This window comes from Eumetopias jubatus, unplaced genomic scaffold (genome assembly GCF_037043125.1).
Source record: "Eumetopias jubatus isolate StellerSeaLion01/CBP00866 unplaced genomic scaffold, mEumJub1_p1.0 scaffold_4, whole genome shotgun sequence".
In the NCBI taxonomy this organism is placed as follows: Eukaryota; Metazoa; Chordata; class Mammalia; order Carnivora; family Otariidae; genus Eumetopias; species Eumetopias jubatus.
In genome coordinates, this window is record NW_028274810.1 from 40872206 (window position 1) to 40885403 (window position 13198).

General features: G+C 32.8%; 1 pseudogene; it reads right to left on the minus strand.

Annotated features, from left to right (window-relative positions):
* Positions 1–9498: 9498 nt before the first annotated feature.
* On the minus strand, positions 9499–9673 carry LOC148164512 (U2 spliceosomal RNA; annotated as a pseudogene).
* Positions 9674–13198: the final 3525 nt, after the last annotated feature.

Below are 13198 nucleotides of genomic sequence, written 5' to 3' on the forward strand. Positions count from 1 at the left end.
GAAAAACCTATACTCTGAAAACCATAAACACTGATGGAAAAAAAAATTAGAAATAACACAAAGAAATGGAAAGACATTCCATGCTCATGGATTGGAAGAATAAATATTGTTAAAATATCTATACTATCTAAAGCAATCTACAGATTTAATGCAATCCCTACTGAAATACCAATAGTATTTTTCACAGAACCAGAACAAACAACTCTGAAATTTGTATGGAACCACAAGAGACCCCAAATAGCAAAAGCAATCCTCAGAAAGAAAACCAAAACTAGAAGTATCACAATTTCAGACTTCAAGTTATACTACAAAACTGTGGTGATCAAAACAGTATGGAACTAACACAAGAAGAGACACATAGATCAATGGAACAGAATAGAAAACCCAGAAATAAACCCACAACTATATGGCCAATTAATCTTTGACAAAGGAGGCAAGAATATGCAGTGGAAAAAGGACAGCCTCTTCAAGAAATGGTGCTGGGAAAACTGGGCAGTTACATGTAAAAGAATGACTACAAACCACTTTCCTGTACTGTATACAGAAATAAACTCAAAATGGATTAAGACCTAAATGTGAGACCTGAAGCCATAAAAATCCTAAAGGAGGCACAGGCAGTAATTTCTCTGACATTGGCCCTAACAACATTTTTCTAGATAGGTCTCCTGAGGCAAGGGAAAGAAAAGCGATAAGAAACTATTGAGACTACATTAAAACAAAAATCTTTTGTACAGAGAAGGAAACAATGAACAAAACTAAAAGGAAACCTACTGAACAAGAGAAGATATTTGCAAATCATATATCTGATAAAGGATTAGTATGGAAATATATATATAGAACATATAATACTCAACACCCAAAAAACAAACAATCCAATTAAAAAAATGTGCAGAAGATATGAATAGACATTTCTTCAAAGAAGACATCTAGATGACCAACGGACACATGAAAAGATGCTCAACATCACTCATTATCAAAGAAATGCAAGTCAAAACCACAATGAGATATTACTTCACACCTGTCAGAAAGGCTAAAATCAAAAACACAAGGAACAACAGGTGTTGGTGAGGATGTGGAGAAAAAGGGATCCTCGTGCAGTGTTGGTGAGAATGCAAATTGGTGCAGCCACTCTGGAAAACAGTATGGGGGTTCCTCAAAAAGTTAAGTACCCTATGATCCAGCAATTGCACTAAGTATTTATGCAAAGGATACAGAAATACCAATTCAAAGGGATACATGCACCCCAATGTTTAAAGCAGCATTATCTACAACAGCTGAATTATGGAAACAGCCCAAGTGTCCATCAACTGATGGATAGATAAGGAAGATGTACTATATATACACAGTGGAATATTATTCAGCCATAAAAAAAGAATGAAAACTTCCCATTTGCAAGGACACAAATGAAGCTAGAGAGTATAATGCTAAGTGAAATAAGTCAGTCAGAGAAAGAAAAATGCTATATGATTTCACTCATATGTGGAATTTAAGAAACAAACAAATGAGCCAAGAAAAAAAAAGAGAAAAAGGCAAACCAAGAAACAGACTCTTAACTGAAGAGAACACACTGAGGGCTACCAGGGTGGGGGTGGGGTGGGGGGAGAACAGGTGAAATAGGTGTTGGGGATTAAGGAGGGCACTTACCATGATAACCACTGGGTGATGTATAGAATTATTGAATCACTAAATTGTATACCTGAAACTAATGTAACACTGTATGTTAACTACACGGGAATTAAAATTTAAAACAATAAAAAATTAAAAGACACACAAAGAATATCTTATTTTGTTTTCAGATAATATTATTAAGACTAGATCTAACCCAATTTTTCACATAGGAAAAATAAATTTAATGAGTTACATGCATTCTTCCTTAAAGAAATTCTATGGTTGTGTTTGAAAATTTTAGCACTATAACTTTTAAAATAGCAATATCTTTTCTGGGTAAGAAGATCTTTCTGACCATGTTGTGGGATGAATATCTTAGTAGGCTGTAGGATATGGTCCTACTGTTACATCTAATGCAATGGTTTATCAGCCAAAACTTAGTAGTGTTTGGGGCAAGAGGGCAAACGTTTTTGAACTAGGAGAATTATTAACGCCACATCAAATGAGATTCTCTAGGACAAGGATTGTGTATGAAAAAAATGGCTGGAAAATAAAGAAACCAAATGAATGCTGGATGGCGATAGATAATAAAATACATAATAAAATAATAATAGATAATGATAGATAATAAAATAAATAGACTCACCTAACTTTAGAATTTAAAATCTCTTCCATATGTTCTTTGTTCACAATGTTAATTCTTACATTACAGCATATTTCTTACATTTCTTTATTTGTTTAACGAAACTATGAAATCACACTATAAATTATTCCCATTTGCAGTTCAGTGAATATGTCCTTTGTATTGCTTACCCTTAAGCCATGGTAAATTCCTAAGTATATGGATTTTTCTATTTCTTATGTTGCATTTCCCAGATGTATTAACTATATGCTTAAATGAACACACATACAAGAAATATTTCTTGATTATAAATACCAGCATCTGGCTTTTAGAAGACAGAGGGAAATAACCTCTCAATGTCTCAAGTCCTGCCATCAAACAGAAGTTAATCAATTATGAATTTGGCATCCGACTATTGCTTTGTTTTCTAATAACTTTTCTTCTTGAGCTCTGAAATTATTTCAATTGAGTAATAAGAATTTACTTAAATACTACTATATGTCTGGAAATATAAACAAAAAACATCATGAAGTTACATCACAAAGATATATTACAAATCTGGCTATACAAAAAGAGGCTATCTACATAAAAATATAACTTCCTCAGAGAGTTCCTCACCTCTGACCTCAATCTCTCTGAGCTTTCTTATTCATTGCAGGTACATGAGATTTCTTAAAATGGAGCTCCAGTCACAACAACTCCCTGCTCAAAGATCTTCAAGGTCTATATTGAGTATAAATCCAATTAAGTGTAAGTATCGCCTTTGGACATTAAAACCTTCAACAAAGTGATCCAACATATTTTCTATGTAATTTCCCTGTCTTGCTCATACAAAGCTATGAATGTAGGTAAAGTATGGTTTTCTTACTCTTCCAACATTCTCAGTAGAATCTCCTGTCTCTGCTTCATTCTGTTTCTTTCTTTTCTTTTTTGTTCTATATGTCCTTGTCTCTATCACTTCTTGTAAAAGCCCCAGTCAATCTTTCAAAGTGTTCAAATACTACATTTTTTGAGTTTCTGTTTCCTCAAAATGAATATAGTACTATTTCTTTACTCTGACCTCCAATGCCACTGTGAAATTATTTTATCACCCACACCAGAGCATGGGAGATGAACATATTGATTTTCATACTTAAATTAAGCAACTGATAAAATTAAGAATGTAATGTGAAGTATCAAATTAAAGTTCTACTCAGAAAGAGAACATGATTACTAAAAGAAAAAAAAAGATTCCTTCAAGACAAAATTGTCACATAAAAAGTATCCTTTCACCTGGTTCTTCAACCATGTGTGTAGTTTTAATTGTTGGAAAGTTGCAAAAAGTAAATTTCAGTCAATTATAGAAACCACGTATATACGTTTGTGAAGAAGAAAAGCAGAAGGCAAATTTGTGTGATAATGAGAACCTGATACCATTTGAATGGACGGTAAGAAACGGACAACTGTCAAATATTTGCTGGGTAATGAGTCAGATTTTTTACATCATTGTATTGAATTTAACTGTCTTCTGGAGTGAGCCATTGACAGGGGACAAATGTAATATTGCCAGACTAGAAGAGTTGATTTGGAGAAGAGTCGATGCCAACGATGTGCTCTTTTAAGAAGAGTTCGCTGATGGACAAAATTATTATTTTTTATCACACATAAAAGAAGTTTAGGGATTAAATTTCCAAGCCAGGGTGATTACATGAAATTGTGAAGACTCTTCTTTTAGGCTGCTCCACCTTCTCGTGACTCCAAATCAGAATCCAGAACTCCAACCATCATGTTCATATAGAAAGTATCAAGGAAGAAGGGCTGAGGCAGGGTGTGACCTCTCTTCTGAAAGAAATGTCTTAGAAATATGTCAAGGCATTTCTGATTAAATCCCATTGGTTACGTCCAATGAGATAATAAGTTCTATGTTCACCCTTAACTAAAAGGGAATTGAAGAGGGCACTTGATATGGTGAGCACTGGGTGATATTCTCAACTAATGAACCATTGAACGTTTTATCAAAAACTAATGATGTACTATAATTTGGCCATTGAATTTAAATAAAAAAATAGGAAAAGAAAGGGGAAAAAAGGAATTGAGACATGTTTATTCTAGGTTGTCATATACCTAACTAAAAATTAGGAATTTTCTTAGTTTTGAAAGAGAGAGCATATATTACAGAATATTTTGCAGTCTGTCAGAAAAAGCCCCTGGGTTTCTTATGAGTGAGAAGGTATCTTTTGATATCGTTGAGAGTATGTTTTTAGTAGAATGATAAAAATAAAACTGTGGAGATGTTAAAGAGGGAATAGTCAGGAAAATGAGATATCACATCCTCAATCAAAGAAGACATTTGCCTATGAAAGAATAACGAGAAATAGGAAGGCTTCTAGGGAGGGCCTCAAGGTTAAGGAAAGAGAAGAGGACTGCATTTTTGAAGGCAGTGCGGTTGGAGCTGTAGGGTACTGTTGGAAACCTGGCATGAGAAAAGATCTGAGAAAGACCTCCTGTGGATACGTTTGAAAGGACATATAGACAGACTAAAGCATGTTGAAAGGAGGAGGGGGATGACAGCTTGGTAGATTCTATCAGATAGCCAATACCTTCTCAGTTTAACAAAAGCCTAAGTCATGCATTATAAGTGAGGGGCAAGGGAAGTAAAATAGTCCAGGTGGTGAGTGGATAATGTTTGAAATATAGATACAGAAGTTAAGTAGCTCACTGAATAAAATGAAATTATCAGGCATGCTTCTGAATATCTGCAATTTTTCTGGGCAAGAATTGCCTCACCTAGTCATTGAAGGAAACTCACATACCTATTAAGAAAGTACTTTATTGAAGATTTTACCTGACTTGGCTTGCATGAATATCACACAACTTAAAGATATAAACTCTCAGTAGTCATAGTAAAGATATGTATTTTACAAAACTGCAACTGGCTTCCTACAGGCACTTATTGTTTAATTATGGATTTCTCAAAAAAAAATTCTCATTGAAAATCTTGCTGTCAGAGACGAATTCTTAGCTGCTTTTGCAATGCCATGTTGGCTTCCCAAGCATAAAGCTAGTTACACGAAGTGCTGAAAATTCACCACTAGCTTTTTCATCGAAACTATAAATAGCATCTATATTGTGCCTTGGAAAAACAAGCATGGGTTCAAAACTTGATTAAAAGTTATTTTTTCCCCTTAAACTGCTAAGTAAGTCATCTATAGGCTAAAACTCATAACTTATGTTTTATCCTTAGCAAAGATGGAAGTAATTGGTTTGTCTGACTATGTATCCATCCCCAAAATATTAATGCAAAATATGTTTGGAGGTAGGCTGAGGAAACTTCTAAAAGGTTAGGTGACAATATATCTTTTGGATTAATCTTTAAATAAGATTAAAGGTCCAGTTTTTAAATAACATTCTCCCAATTTTTATGTTTTCTGATCATTCCCTAATTGTTTATAAAAGAGGTATCTGATTTATTGTGATGTATACTATACTCCTGTGGGTATTAATATAAATATGTCCTTTAAATAGTCTTTCCCAGATAGGGTGAGCATAATGTTTAAGTAAAATGACATACTTCATTTTGTAATTGGTCAAAAACACCTAAGAAATAGCTGTTCAGATTTGAAAGGTACATGAGTGAACAAATTGCCTCCTTCATTAAAAAAAAAAAAAGTTATCATCTTATCACAATGCATTATTTCTCTGATTCAAAGTTTATCATAAAATAATTTAAATCAACACAGGAATGGAGTATTTGTGTATAAGGGATGAAGAAGAAAGACAAAGGGGAATACAACTATAGTTAAAAACCTCAAGCAATAGGACTTGTTTTAATGGGTTATCTTTTCACTTACCCACTCCTACTTATATCCAATAAACCTATTGGAAAAAAAAAAGCCTCTTGATTCCTTTAATATATTTTTCTTTTGAATTTAATGGAATTAAATTCAATTCTATATATTTCTGACCCAAATCCCAGAAAATCTAATCAGAAAGAATCCATTCCCTCAAGAAGATGGGAGCAAATATCTGGTTTTCTTAGAGCTCATATAAAAAGGTGTAGTCAGGACAATACATCATATCCTCACTGAAGGCTCATTTAGAATGAATTTGGAGCAACTGACCTAGAGGAAGAAGGCAGCTGTGCATTGAAGAGACTGGAATCTTGACTCTTTTGAAATAGCAAAAGAGGTGAAAGGAAATAACCCAGACTTTTGCTTGGAGTGTGTGATATGGTCTTTAAAGTGTCATTACCTTGTTATAGAGCTAGCTGTTCCATTTTCTAATTTTGTTGTTGTTGCTGTAGAGAGATTTATGCTAGGAAGTGGTTGAGGAACTTGTGCTCAGTTTTTAGATAAGGAGAAAAGTTTTATCATGGCAATTACTAAGAAAAAGAGAGGGAGTCGAAAGGATAATTGTTTTTACATTATTTTGGAATTCTGAAAGGAGCTGGGCTAGGGTACATTAATAAATTAAAAATTAAGTTACAATTTCAGAATGCATTATTCTGTTATACCAAATAGCACATTGAATTGTAATTATTTACTTACATTTCTTTCTCATTCAGACTTAGATTGTAAGAGAAAATAATGTGCCCTATTCATTTTTTTAATCCCCAACCTTGGCAAAAATGTCTGTGTAATGAACTAACCTGGCTGTGTTCACCATGTTATCTTCCACACTTTGTTTTGTTCTTTCTTCCTTTTTTTTTTTTTACCTGTATAGGCTCTTTCTCTTATAATTCACTCTTCTTAATCAGATTTTCACTTTTAGTGAATTTAACTATATGTTTCATTTTATGAGAGTCATTAACAAGCATAGAATGTATATAACAGGAATGAAAAGAATGGGAATGGATATAAAAACTGCTTCTTATGAGAAAACAGTACACAAATGAGTCCAGTCAATGCAGTGGCAGGACACAAATGAATGGTCTTCGAATTCTTGAAGGGCTGTATTATGAGAGAACAGTCTGCATCTCTTCGCAAAAGACACATTCACAGGGGAGTTTAGATTAATCCAACAGTTGTCCAAATATGCAACAGTTGCCTTTTAAGGTGTGATATTCCTGTCCTGGTGGGGTAAAATGGAGACTGGATTGTCTGTTTACAGGGATATTCTCAAAAGCATTCCTTCCTGGGACGGAGAAAAGAATTTGTTGATTCTCTTACCCATTCCTCTTCGGTATAATAGTTACCTCATCACTTGACCAACTGCTAGCCACCTCATGATAATGTTTATGAACATATCTCTGACACAGACAATTAATAAGCTATTGCCATTCACTCTCTATATACTTTTATTTGGGGGGTGCAGATATCTTTTTATTGATGGGTTGTAAAGGATCTATATACAAGTACCTTGTCGGATATCTTTCTTGCAAATATTTTTCTCTCATTCTCTGGGTTATCTATTCACTTTAAAACATCCAGTATGGTTAACATATAGTGTTATATTAGTTTCAGGTATACCGTATAGTGAGTCAACAATTCCGTTCATTACTTAGTGCTCTCTATAAGTACTTTTGACAACTATTGTGCTAAGTCTTGGGGCACACAGAGATTAATGAAGGTACTTTTCCGTCTGGATGTCCATAGTTTACAGTGTGAGGAAAGGTAAAAAACATAACTTATGATGCAATAGGTACAATATAAGCAAACGTCCTCTTTTTTTTTCTCTTCTGAATACTATATCTGCCAAAAATATTGTTGTTTTGCAAATATAGGTAGAAAATGAACATATTTATCCCTTGTAGACCTGGGTTCTTCTGTGTTCTGTTTCCAGGAAAGAAAACCCTTGTTGGAATGTTGCTGTGAGAAAGGACTTTTGACTAACCAGACAATATGTACATGTTCATATAAGGAATCAGACTTCACTTCCATATAGATCCAGTGAGTTTTCTAGGATCTGATTTTTGAGTTTTCTAGAATCTGATTCTGGGATGTAGCAGTGGAAGGTAACTTAACCAAGGCAGAAAAAATGTGGCAAAATTAGGCAACAAAATCAATACAAATTTCTTAGAAAAGTGACAGCTTGTTTGTTTAGGAAAGCCAAATATGTATGTTTATTTTCCTATTAGTGTAATATAAACTTGATGGCCAACAGTTCAGTGTTCCCTATTATATATTAATACATTCTTCAAAGGGCAAAACTCTCTTCCAACTTCTGGACTTTGCACTTGTAATTCTCTGTTTAGAAGTTGTATCCCTTCCCAATTCTTTGCTGATAGAACTCATCAGAACTTAACTCTCCTTACCTCTCATAAATTAAGCCAGATCTCTACCAGTTATATAGTTTCATTGCTGCAGACATTGTTTCTTATCATGACTCTCAAATATACACATGTGCGTGTGTGTGTGTGTGTGTGTGTGTGTGGACACACAGTTGGTTATAGTCATTTATAATTAAATTATTAATTAGTGTTTTTCTGCTTTATTATATTGCAGACTGTTTTAGCTCAGCGCTTCTAACCTTTTTGTTTACTTTGGTGGGCCCAATCCTCAAGAGAACATTTGGCAAATAGATTTTGAAAGGCTGAAAGGAAGTTTTACAGCTTATTAAGGACTAGTTGTATTAGCACAAAATGAAATTTAGAGGCTGGCCAGCCTTCTATCCAGCAATAGCCAGGTTTTTCATTTCCTAATTATTGCTCAAAAATAGAGTTTTCCCAACCTTCTATAACAGAATGATTCTATTCCCTCATAAAACACTCTTAAACAGAGTTCTATAAATGAATAAATAGATTATTTCTAATATTTTTCTGCACTGGTTATGCTTATAAGATTTATAAATATGGTGAGTATCAAGTATCTTAGTGTTATTTGTTTATATGGAATTAATATTTACATGCTGTGTCACTTTAAATGTATTATAAACAAGGACATTGATTAGCTATCAATATACAATATATGCAAAGGAAAGGAACTTCTGCCAATCAGAATAGTTTTTATTTTGAAAAAAATGTTCAATTCAATGTTTAATGTATTAATAATATGAGATAGAAAGATACATGTCTATTTTTAGTTTTATCTTGAAAACCCAATTACATTAGAAAGTGATTAATTCCATTTGATAGCTAAATAAAAAAAAAATCATTGCAGGTAAACTGATTTATTCTCATAAGCACTGTTAGCATTATTCATTTCAGTTACAGACACTGTATTTTCTCATCTGTACAAAGGGGTGCTTTCATTAATGAGCCCTAGTTTCTTGCCTGGTCTACCAATCTATGATACTACAAATTTCAGTAAGCTAATTTTATGTTTCATCTACATGCTAAGAAGATCATAACAGAGAAATAGCACTCTAGAGAATTGTATTCTTTGGCTGTTTAAAGTTCTCTGTTAACAAAAATGAAGATAAATGATGGAGAAATCAACTCTTACATCTATTCTATGTGGTTAGTAATCAGAAAAAGAAAATCTACATTCTCCACACTTGATCTTAGCCAAAAGGCCGAGAAGCGAACATTAACATTTTGCTAGAAGACTTTCAAATATAGGTTCTCTGTCTTTTTTGAATAGCTTTTATCAAATCTGTTATTTTATGATGGCAAGATCATCCACCATTTTCACTGAGTATCATGAAATCTTATCTCCCTTACCTGAGGGCAGTGAGGCACTTCTTCCACTATTGGCCACAAGGAAATTTTTGCAGTGGGGCTTGAGTTATAACAAAGTATAAAAAAGAAACCCTTATATCTTTGTATTAAGTATCTGGAGCACGGGCATGTTCGGGATCTGTTTTGTGAATAGTCCCCATCCTTTCTGCATGAGCTGCAAATGTTAATAAACAAGAGTGGTTTAGAAATCTAGATCTGTGGTGTTATTTGTCATCACACACCCCAAATGTCTTCTATTTTATTTTCATGTATAAAGATAAGTTGATTAGGCCAAGTAATAAACTTCATTCTGTGAAGGTAATAACTCATTGATCTCAAAGAGTGTAGATAATATCAAGTCATGTTGCAAATGATTGTCTTATTATTTCATAAGTTCTGGCCTCAGATTCTTTGTGGTTTGGAGCTGCAATAAATCTTTCTCACATATATTATGAAATCAGAAATGATCTCTTTCCGAAGTCTAGGTAATATATATTCTCTCTGTGTGTGTATTTCAAGTCCTACATATTATATTCTTCCTAACTAAATAAGTGTACTCAAAATTTCCATTTATTTTGGGACGATAATTTAAATGTTTAGGAAGGGAGCAACTTTGATCATCTTGACATTTTGGTTGTGACACTTTAGAAAAAAATATGGAATTCCAGAATATCTTCAATCCTGGTAATTTTGAAAACTTTCTAAGAAATCTAACAATATAAATTGGCTTTAATTTCTAAAAATCCACCTTGCTTGGTGTTTTTCAAGATATTTTCTTTAGAAAAACTGAAAACAAATTCAAGAGCATTGTATTGCTAGTATTGCCCTACTTGCTGAATCAAGAAAAGTTAATATCTGCCAATCAGATTGGGATTATTTTTACAGATTTATCCCCTGGAAGTTGTGTTTCTGGACCAAAAAGAGTAGTTAATGTCAAGGGAAGAAAATACTGAAAATTCTATTTAATTTGGTTCTTTCTCAATGACTTAGCACATTCTGATCACATTTCTCCTAGATCATTTCTTATCCCAAATTTACATCACTCTATTATTCACATAAAGGTGGCCATATGATTATATTTTAATTATTTTATGGTATTATTAATGATGAAAACGTATTAAGTATTAACAACATGTTCTTCAAAATTAAAGCTTATATCAGTTTTGGGAACATGTTGCAATATTTCCTACAATGTTTGTTATAAACTCTTCATTTATTTCAGATGCAATTACATAATGATCTAATAATGTTAGAGTATATACATTTGTGTGAGCTTACTAATAGCATGATGAGGTCTGTAAAAGGTAAAGAATGTTTGTTTATAATCGTGCTATATACTTTTACCCAGGTTATTGATTAAAGTGAAATCAAGAAGTGACAGTAATTTTTTACACAATATACTTCCCGGAATAAGAAAAAAGATGAGTAAATTAGTCTTTCTAACCCCCAGTAAAATTCAAGCAAGATTGATTTCATCTAAAATTTTCAGAGGCAAGATTTTTATAGAAGTTCAATTACAATATTGTCATTTTCTCGTACTGGATATTGTATTTACAAAATGAATATTATGAATATTTCAAATAAAACATAAGCAGTAATATAATTTATATGCAGCATTATGTTTTACTTGCAAAACTGTCAGACACTTCCATTATGGCTATGAAAATATCTGATGAATATACTTTGTATTATTTAAAGTTTGTGGTAAAAATGAATGATGCTTATTTGATTATATTTTAGTGTTAAGATGAATGAATATTAAGCCCAAATTTTTATGCATCAGAGAATCAGGTTTAGAAAAACTCTAGTTCTTATACTAAACTGCTTGTAAAAGAGTAAAATGTTGAGTTTAGATCAAAACATGACTTTGAAGTACACTTTTTTGCACCTATTCAATTATTTTAATCTGAAGAGTTCTAAAAGAAGATAGAATCCAGATTTAACATACTTTCTTTAATTGAACTTTAACTGTTTTATAGTGGGTATCAAGAAAATGAGAATGAAAGCCGGGTTGAAGAATAATGACAATAATCTTAAACATTTCATAAAGCCCACATCTTCCTCAGAAGAGTCAAATGCAGAAACATTTCTGCTTAAAAAGAAAGAGGGAAAAGGAGAGAGAGAGAGAGAGAGAGAGAGATGGACAGAAACAAAACCACAAACATTATCTTTTAATTTAATTCAATAAATCTCAATTTGCACTTACTTTGGAGTACCAGAGAATCATATGTCTTTGTCAGACTTCTTGGTAAGGTGATTATTATGTTCATGAAACAATATAAAGAAAAAAAACACCATCCAACTAAGAGTGTAATCAAATGTCAAAAGGATATCAGAGAAGATATTGGTAGGTAGTCAAATCTATCAACCAACACACGTTTATGGAGATTCTACTACATACTAGTTACAGTCCACGTGATCTGTAAGTGTTTCTAATCTCCACGTTGATACTCATGAGGGTCCCATTTTAACCATTCATCTAGGAGATCATTCATTCAGCAAATATTTATTATCAGATACCATGTTATTTAATGTGGATACAATAATGACAAAAAAAAAAAAACAGTCACTTTTCTCTGCATGCCCTGAATTCACCTTCTACTGTGGTGACATATACTTATCAATAAGTCACACAAAAGTAAATTTATACTGTGAGAAAGAGATGAGAGGAAGCAATGCATCATGCTATAAGATTGTAAATTAGAAAAGCTAATGTATTTAAGGAGATAGGGAAGGCTTTCTTTAAATATATTATATTTCCTTTTTCTTTTAAATAAAAGTTAATCAAATGAACAAAGTTTAGGAGCTGAGAGAAGCAATCCAAAGAGAGGAATATGTAAAAACTCTTGCAGGAAGAAGGTTGGAACTTCTCCCAATATGGGTAACCAGAAGCCATCTAACCCTATACAGAAGAGGAAAAAAATAACACACTAACTTGTTAGCTAAGGTTGGCAGACCCTTGAGTAGTGTTAGTGGTTAAATCTTTCTCTTTGATGCAACCACATTATGGTGACTTTACCATCCAATGGCTCCAAAGGAAATAAGATTAAAGTTCAAGCTGAGGTCACCCGTGTTGAAAATCACATTTAACACTATTCAGCTACAACTGGCATTGTGATATGGGTTCTCACCATCTAATCATGTCTGGAAATTGCTAATTAGAAATAACATTCTTAAACTACAGAAGGATTAGGATATTATTAACTATCAATATATTTTCTGCATATTCTTACCAACTAAGCATACTTCTAAATAATTTATTTATGTGAACTTTCATATATAGTTGTATAGTAGAAAAGAGTCATAATTCAAAATTTTATTGAAAGAGTAGCAAATTTTTTTATTGATGTCTCACTTAAAGGATGTTGAAAAAACATTACCAAGATTTCTGC